This window comes from Molothrus aeneus, chromosome 3, assembly GCF_037042795.1.
Source record: "Molothrus aeneus isolate 106 chromosome 3, BPBGC_Maene_1.0, whole genome shotgun sequence".
Classification (NCBI taxonomy): Eukaryota; Metazoa; Chordata; class Aves; order Passeriformes; family Icteridae; genus Molothrus; species Molothrus aeneus.
Window position 1 is genome coordinate 40,343,410 of NC_089648.1, and position 9,782 is coordinate 40,353,191.

Consider the following 9,782-nt stretch of genomic DNA (forward strand, 5'->3'; position numbering starts at 1 on the left):
CTTTCTAATGTTGTGTGTATTTTAATTTACCTTTTCAATGAATACAAACCCTACCCCCCCTTCCCAACCCTCCCATAAGAAAACTAGGACTAGTCATCACCCTGGACTGAAGAAAGCAATCTTTGAATTAAATTGGAAAAAGTTCCACCTACCTCTATTTGGAATGGAATTTCCTGCTTCTCTGTCTTAATTGGATTTTATTTGGTTTTGAATTCAGGAGAAAATCCTGTTTCTACTACTAAAACTAATAATTCTGTTTTACAGATCTTTAGACAACTATTCCTTAATAGTCTTGGTGATGAGAATGGACTTGAGCAAAATTCACAGTATTTTCTCTTACATAAATTAAAAAGCAAAATGATTTATATTTCTAATCCTGCTCATGATTTAGGCAACATGGAACATTTGGCTGGTATTCCCTCTACCAAGGGAAGAATAAATGTCCTAAAGCATTACTCCACAAAATTTGGACTGAAAAACAGGATGGATTATAAGGACTTGCTAAGTTTTCAGCACCCTGCCCCTTTTAATAACACCATTTTGTGTGGGAGAGAAGTTATAGTCTGTGTTCCTAAGGAAAACCCAAATGCCACAAGGGCTGGCTAGCCAGAAGGTGGTTGTAAAATAATAACCAATAAGCAGTTGTTTCAGAGGCTGATTTCTATGCCTGGTGTTGCAGTTGTGAGCTGTATCTCTTTACCACATTATAACAGCATGAAACAGGGGAATTGCTCTGAAAGAGGTGCTTGGTATGAAAGTGTAGCTTAAATACTGAGTAGTTGCTACAGGCAGCTTCAGTCCGAGTTTGGTGTGCACGCAACAGAACGGAGTCATGTTACTACAAAAGCTTCCTACCCATGGTCCAAACCTCATCCCAACACAGCTTTCCCATTTTGACCCATAACCCCAGTTCATCTCAACTCCTAAGTTTTTAAGGGTGCCTTTTAAGAATACAATGAAAGAAACCCTTGGAATCTTCTCTGCCCAGTGAACACTGTGGAACTTTTCCAGTCCCACATAGCACAGGCAATAATGAGCAGGCCCAGGAAAAGACAGGTTTACGAGGAAGCAAGAACAGTAAGGCTCCTGCTGCCCAGAGGTGGAAAACTCTGAGTGCAGCAGTTCAGAAGGCAATCTACGCTGTGTGACTTCCATGGCCTTTCTCCAAAGGGCCTATAAATGTGGTAAAGCAGTTAGAAATAATTGTTACTTCTCCACTAGCTGTAGTTGAAGTTTTATTTTTACTTCACAGCATATCACCCTCATTCCATTGCTATGACAACTGCAGAGTCATACTGTCATAATTACATTACAGTTTAGTTCCCTGGAAATTTCCTTAGTCTACTAAAAGAGAAGAGTCTGGAAGGAGTGCTCTGCTTTGGAGAAAGTGGGTGCCAAAAAGTAATGGGTGACTGATACTAAGGCTAATATGACAAATGAGCATTTAGGTTCAGCTTCAGCTCTTGGTGAAGTCACTGTCAGTGCTATTGACTTTAGTGTGGATTGACTTCAAAGCAGGGATCTTCTCTTAAAATCAGAATTGCTGTTTGTTATTTCCAAGACTGTGGAACAGCTACATGCTTAGATTAAGGAGATATTCAAATACACACTACAAATGTATTACTCAAAGGTAGTGCATTAATGCACTGAAATGCAGTAGGCAATCATTAGAATAATTTGTAAAAAGCATGAATGTTGCTTCAAAGAAAGTTTTCCAATAAAGGTGGGGCAAATCTGCACTCAGTTTATGCATAGTTTAGATGCTTGCTAAAGTTGAGGCTTTAGCATAGTATTTGGTGTAGTCATGAGATTGGAAGACTAGGAGAATTAGGCAGCAATTACAATAGTATTTGTAATTAATTTAGTTCCTAATCATAGGTAACCAATCATTTTACGTGGCTTCTAAAATAAGTTGATTTTTTTAGAATTATGTTTACAATTTCTTGTAAATAAGACAGTTTGCAAAATTTAAATGCAATTACGAGAATAGCAAAGCCCCCACAGTGCTTATAATTGATCCACTTAGTACTTATTTACAAGCCTAAGGTTTTGTGTCACATTTAGCCTTCATCCTAAGGAAACAAAGTGTATGCAGTAAATCTGTCCAGGCATTTTCCATCAGTCTGCTTGCTATGAACTAGAGCTGATAGGACAGAAGTTGGTCTGTTCTTAGAAAGCTTGTAAGAATATGGAGCTGGATGAGGAGACTTAACTGCTTCTTCCTTGGACAGGATCACAGGTATAATTCCCCTTTTGGCTTCTGTTAGGCCACCCTGCTGCCAGAAGGCAAAAGCTGCGTGGTCACACAGCAGCTGGCAGCTGTGCAGTGCTGGGTGCCAGGGGGGCAGTGGGAAGGAGGGGAGTCTCAGCACATCTTTTAGGGACTGTATGAAAACTGCATACACATTGAGGGGCTGCCTTCAGTGGGATGCTAGAAGGGAAGAGCAGTGGGGAGGAATGTTAGAGTTTCTGGAGGTGAGGGCTTGGCACAGTTTGGAAGAGATGCTGAGGTCCTGGGACACAAGTTCTTTAAATCCCATGTTTGATTAGTTCTGCTGCTGACACCTTGGGGGATTTTTCATGTCCTTTTTTGACCTGTTTTAGAGACTGGGGGTACACTACTTCTCATGTATTTTTAACATGACAGTCATTTGTTGCAGGTACAGACTTTTGCTTAACTGAAAAGAACATGTTTTCTTTGACTTTATTTAGCTGCTTAGCTAAAGTTATCCATTTTCTTTGAGGAATTAGATTGCTCTGAGGGCAAAGGAAATTAATTCCCCCATTGCTGTTCTGCTGGCTGGTGGGGAGGAATGTGAAATGGAAGGATTAAGCAGGTATGTGCCAAAGGGAACCCTAACAACAGGTCTTTTCTCCAATGTACAGCTCTGTGACCTTCAGCCACTTTGAAAGAATTTACTCTGGTTTTTTTGTTGCCTGTCTGTACAGGATACATTACCACAGCAGTTTGAGGTTCATATTCCTTTTCATATGTGACACGCATTTTCTCAGAAAATAACTCCTCAGAAATACATTTTTCCATCCATTATTTTTTGTTTATTTGAAGTTACTACATTTAACTCTGGACAATGCTGCATGACCTAAGGAAATAGCTTGTTTGTTTTCTTAGCAAAGTAGTTAAAAGATTTCTCCTATTTCCAAAGTCATCTTCTCTTGATTTTAACATTTTCTGTGAGTTTCCAAGCTCCCTATGTGGTAAAGCCTCTTAACTGCTTATTCTATGATCCTGGGCACTCCAGCTCTGCAGGTAACTTTACAAACACCCAGGGTCTGCTGTGAGGACTGGGTTCTGCCATGGCTGAAAGAGCCTGGGGGATCTGTGCACAGGGACACTCTCCTGAGCTGAGGTGGTCTGGAAGAGCAGAGGTGGCTGCACAGAACCCAGATGTGCTCTAGGGATTAAAGCCTAGGTAAGGCTGGATGTGTGCTGGACTGGCACCTGCAGCTTGTGGGGCAATTGTGTCTTGTAAGGAATGAAGAGGATTAGCAAGGGCCTTTCACTGAGATGACTCACTCAGCAGTGAGTTTGGCTATTTGGTTTTAAGTGACAGAGGAACTTTGGAGGGGATGAATATTCACTGCAAAAGTCTCTTTCCCTTAGGTTTTTGTCCCCTTCTCTTTCATCTGTTCTAGTCACAAAACTTAATTAAATGATTGCAGAAACAGCCAGCCAAAGTAATGAAGCCCACATATGATTTCAGAGGAATGTGCTTTTAGCAGTAGAATTTACATTTTTCAGATAAGGTTAGTATGCAAGTTAAAAAGACAAAGCCATCTGCTACTGAAATACAGACTTGTGACTATTTTGGCTCTTCTCTGAACTTTTGGCACAGATTATAAACGCACTTGTGCTAAGACTTTATTAAGATAATGTCTTCAAGAGAATGTAATTTTTCAGAATTCCTCAGTTTAATATGAGATGAGAAATCCCATGAAAATGATGGATTGTTAGAATTTAGTCGTTCAAGCAGATTGTTTGGAATTGTTGGTGCATAGAGAGTTCAGTTCTATGTCAAACCACTGCCTTAAATTCATGTTAGCAGTTCAATCCTCCTTGCAATGCTAACTACTCACTTTCAGAAATCACAAGCATTTCTTCCACAGGTCAGAAATGTCCCTGTGGTTATTTGGGTAGACACATGAGTAAGAGTTTGTGAGCTCCTTTTGGCTCAGGATACCAGGTGCTGTCACAAACAATAAAGTTGCCTGTCTGAGCCCTACCAGCTCTTGCTTAAACTCTTCTGACTCGTCAAACAGCAGAACCTTTTTAAATAATTTACAAGCAGGCAGTGTAATAAGGTCGTTTCTTCAGTTATGAAAGCACCTGCGTGACAGGCACAGTACATTTTATTGTTTTTTTTTTCTCTCTCAACTCTTCACAGTATCTTTGGCTACCTGAATCTTAATTTTTACAAAGCACTAATTATTTGTACTGAAAGGCCTCATGGATAATGGAAAATTCAAACATTGCATGCAGAGGTGAGCTAACAAGTAAAGTTTTGAAAAGGTAAAGTACAAGCTTAAACAGGACATTTTAACCTGTTCCATTACTCCTAAACAACATCAAAGGCTGTATTCTGGAATAAAATTACTTCTTATATGCTGTGTTGCACTAAAGGTAACAACTGAAATATTAACACAGTTTGGGATAGGGGAAGGACGTTTTATCAGAATCAGCTGAAATAAATAGTACATAAAATCAGAGAGCAAATTAATTTCTCATAGGATTAGAATATCAAAGCTCTGTTACCATGTGAAGTTTATCCTGTATGAACAATCTTGTATGTTTAAAATAACCTTGCTCTTTCTGACTGATACTTAGTCATGATACTCAAATTGGAGAAGCATTTCCTTAAATACCTTGCATCATACATATAACCTGTAGAGAGCATGGAATATATAGCACCTATTCAATGTATAATTTGTGTGCATTTTTAGAAGAGGAAAGACATTTATGACCAGAGTTCTAGTATATTTTTGGAGACCATCATTGCACAGTTGCTTGCATACAGTGTTAACCCTTAAGGATAAATGAGAGCAGTAGAAATTTGCAGTAATCTCTGTGGGGAAGAAGGAATTCTAGTTTTTGCATATCTTTTATCCTGTTTCACATCCTTTCTAATAGGGTTTGCTTGAGGTCTGAGTTCTCATATGTAAATAGGTTTGTCTTGTCTCCAGTGCTTTGTGTGGTTACACAAAAGGACTTTTCACTTATCACTAGCCAGTCATTCAAAAAGTCTTTTCTGTTTCTGTTGCAAATGCAGGACTGTTTGAAGCTTTCAATGTTCCTTCTTCTCAGAGAGAATAATACTCTTTTCTGTGCTTTTGAGTGCAGGTGTGTACAGGCAGAATGCATCAATCAGTGTTAGAGAAGCCAAGCATATCTCGTTATTACTGCAGGCATTTATTTGTATAAGCATCTGCTAAAATGTGTGCCCACTAATGAAAATATACACTACAATTTCTTTTGCAAATCAGGAGAGAGTTTGCTGGGATGCATTTATTCTCCAGGAACAGAAATCTCAATGCACCATGCCCATTCTCTCATTCTCTGAATTACTTTCATTTGTAGGCACTGATTGTATTTTTGTTTCAGCTTAATGGTGGGTTACCCAGTGCCCGTGTCCTTACAAAAAGTCTGTAGTAGATTGAAGAGGTGCAGGCTGCCTTGTTCATTTAAAATTAAATCTTCAATGCTTTGTGGTCCTGCAGCCAAGGAATTTGATGGATTTTCGTGTCACTGGTTTAGCAAGGCTAAGCAGGGGGTAGGGGAATAGGAAGCTTGCAACCTGGAGAATAAAATTGAAGGACAGAAACTTTCTAAAAGACCAAGCCACCATCTTCACAATGGATTCCTCAAGTAAAATCTTGTATTTCCACAAAATCATATTACTTGAATAAATGGTCATAGTTGAAAAACAACTGGGCATCAGACTGCTGCTACATGCAGTAGGAGCTGATAGGTCTCCTAATTTGGGAAAGGCAGCTTAGGTTTGGTCTCTGAGAGCCAGAATCTCTGCCTGCCATGGAGAACATCTGTCAGGAGTGCCTATCCATCCCAGCGGCTGGCGGAAGGACCAATGACCTCTGAGATCACTTCTAGCCCTGTCTGATTCTGTGAAAACAAAACTATTCCCAAGGGGGTGGCAGGGACAGCTGCCTGCTCAGGACAAAGAGCTGAGCCTTCAGGAGCAGCTGCTGCAAGGAGTTTAGAGGAGACAGCACTTTCTAATATAATGGCATGAAATGACAGATGGCACCTTCCACCCTGCCATTATAGGGAGGAAGGATCTGCACACGAGGGCTTCCTGTTTTGCCATCCTCTATTAGGTTGTGTTGGAGAGGATTAAAAACACCTCTCTGAACTTTCAGTCAAAGTGCTTGTGCAGCTGAATTAGATTAAAATCACCATGCTGGCATTTTGTTACATGAAAGTAGCTGCGTAACAATGAGAGAAGGGAGACGTGATCTCTGCATGCTTCTGATACTGTTCTGTCAGGGACATGACTTTTTTTTTTAACTGATACAATCTGTTCTGTTGCACAATACTCAAATTATTGTGGGAGGAAGGTGCCTTTCTTGCTGTTGGCATTTTCTTTCAATGTAGGACCTTTAAACAGAAAGAAGCCGCACCATTTCATACATAGATAAGGCAGAAAATGCACAGGCTGTAGGAACTGGTTTGACCTTCCCTCTCCTTCCATCTGCACACATATAAATTTACAATTTACATAAACCGCACAATTCAGTTAAGCAGAAAACTATTTTAGGGAAAAATCCACTTAAAGAAGTGCAAAATCCATTTGAAAAGATGAGAGTTGTGGTACAAACTAAGTCTTGTCATGTGGGTGTGTAAAGAAATGAATACCTGCCATTGTGTTCGTCCACAGCAAAGTTAATTTGCTTCTCTAAAGAAAAGGGTTCAAATCACCATTCCTGAAAAAATTCTTCATGAATCATCAGTGTTTTATTTTCATTTTGTTCCCTCCCAGGACAAAATGAGTAAGAGATGAATTGTGCTTTCCTTGCCATGCAACCCATCTGCCATTTTCACACTGCTCAGTAGGATAAATGTCCTTAGAGGGAAACAAATTTGGACAAATTTATGAGGTGTATGCTCAATGTAATACATTCTCTTTTGGTCCCTATCCTCCAAAATCCAAGACATTTTTTCTGGTGCTGGGATGTGGCATGTTATTATCCAGTGGATGTTCTCAATGGGAAATGTTTTCTTCCTAGTTATTATTACACTTCTGTTGGCTTTTGATTTTCAGTGATCAAAAGAATGCTGTAGCCCTACTGAGAGCAAGAGAGACTATCTCTACTGTAGCCAAGACATGATACATGTGTGGCTTTGATGGTTAGAACCAAAGCTTTATTCTGGATGAGAAGTGAGAGACCAAAGAAAGGATCAAAGTTAAGGAGTGATGCATGTATGACAGTGTCAGATGGGCTGCAGCTTGCCTGGCAGGGAATCACTATAAAGGCAACACCCACAGATGCTTACAGAGTGGATATGCAGTTCTGAGGAAGGAGTGCAAGGTGAGTAGAAGTGCTTATATGTTGCTGAGGTCTTGTTTTCTTGTTTAAATCTGTGCAATGTTATTGAAATTCTTTACTGAAAAGACACCAATGGTTTGTAGCATTTTTTAAGAAATATTTTTCTGCAAAATGTACCAGTGCTTTCTACCTCAAAGTCTCAAACTGTCAAATAAAGTACCTTATTTTTTCTTTTAGATAGCTGAAAGTAAGATCAGCTAATGTGCGAGTTCCCTTTGCTTGTTTTTTAACTAATTTCAGATTTATTTTGGCACACAACAGCTGCAATAACTTCAAAATCATAATAAGGGATCAGTGATTTGCTGTATATATTCCTAAGTCTTCAGATGTGTACGTTCCAGAACTGCATGCCAGCGAGGGTCAGAATTAAAGCTTCCCTTAGTATAACAAAGACTTTAAACACATCACCTTTAATATTCACATTCTCTGGCTCCTGGCATGTCTGTTTCATATCTGACATTCACGGTGTTGACTGACTCCTAACAACCTGCAGCTGAAAGGACTTAATGCTTTTCATCTTTCTAAGCAGACATGAACAAATTAATCCTCCCCCAAATCATGTGATGGTGGAGATAGAATCATTTTATGGAGCCATGCAAGCCATATATGACTTGCTCAAGGTCACAGCACTGCTCGGTCTTAGAGCCAGGATTAGGATTCAGGTCTTAATTCAGGTGCCCAGTCCTGTGCTTAGAGAGCCATGGCACGCACTTCTGTGCAGCAAAACATTTCTTCTGCCTAAAAATGTCCTCAGAATTACAGTCAGAGATTGGAAAAAATCAAGGGGATCATCTGGATTTATTTCAGCAGCAGTCAGCACATGTAAAATCTCTTAAGTTCACACTTTTATGCTCCTATGTAAAGGAATTTAAACCACATTTTTACCCAGGGGAAAAAACCCAAACAAACCCAAACAATAGCTATTATTCTAATGAAAAGCAATTAAAACATCATTAGCAGTATTCCCTAGTTGCTTTGCAGACCTGTCATTTGTCTACAGAGAGCTCAAAAAAAGTTAGGACAGCAGATCAAGATTTTATGAAGCTCCTTATGTTCATATCTTCTTTCTTGCCACCTCAGAAATACAGTAAGCATTACTGGAAAGACTAAGAAGGTCAGAACAGCTAAGAGGCAGGAGACAAAATGGGAATCTTGTTATGTATACCTTCTTGCAAATTTTAACTGCAGAAACCTGAGTTTCAAATAATTCATAAACAAAAATCCTATTGATTTTTAGCAGTGGAGGAATGTATTCATTCTCTCTCTTGCCACATGAATTTTTGCAGAGCTCAACAAGATTCAGAATAATCCCAGCTTGTGGGACTACTTAGATTTTTAAAAGATGTCATCCTGAAATAATTTGAATTTTATAGCTTTTGTGGTTGTATCTTGAACTGACCTTGATACCAAGTCACCAAAACAAATATTTTGTGATCTGTTTTTCATTACTAATTTCATTCTCACATTTCTCCAAACTGAAGGTGGATGTTCATTTTTAAAAGCTTGGATTTGTGATTTAAAAAACCAAAAATTAATCAAAGAACACATATGTAAGAGTGTCTGTGTGTTCCTTCAAGTTTTGAAATCAACAGTGGTTTCCTCATCAACTCCAGATTGGCACTGCAGTGCTTAACACCACTCGGCTGGGGAGTGCTCAAGGAATGCAAAAGCAGGCAAGCCCCTGAGAAACAAGGGCCTGCTTGTTTTATGAGAAATCAGCTAATAGTTTTCCAGTACAGATGTCCTGCTTTACTTTCAGTTTGGTGAAGACTGGGGTAACAAATGGCAGCTTATATGCCTCTGAGATAGGGCTTGTGTGGAAGAAAGGGCTCCCTTGTCTGTATGTGCAGGAGGGCACAAGGGTGGTAGCCCTTGCACCAGCAAAGCCTAATGCAGCACGCACTAATGCAGAATGGAGGGAGCAGCTCTGCTGTTGCACAGCTCTTCCTGTTCACTGACTAATTCTATTACTGTACAATTGCTAATTCTGCCTTATAAAAGTGTATTTTCAAGGCTGTAGTGCAAACCATTGAAATAACAAGTTTACTGGTATCTTTTCTAGGGAAACCCACAGACTTTACTGCTTGGAAAACATCTTTTGCTATGTCATGTTGTCACTTAGACTTTTACAAAAATGTCTGCAATTAATACTACTCTTCTTTCATGTTCATAATTTTTAAACGTGATAGTAGGATGTTTTT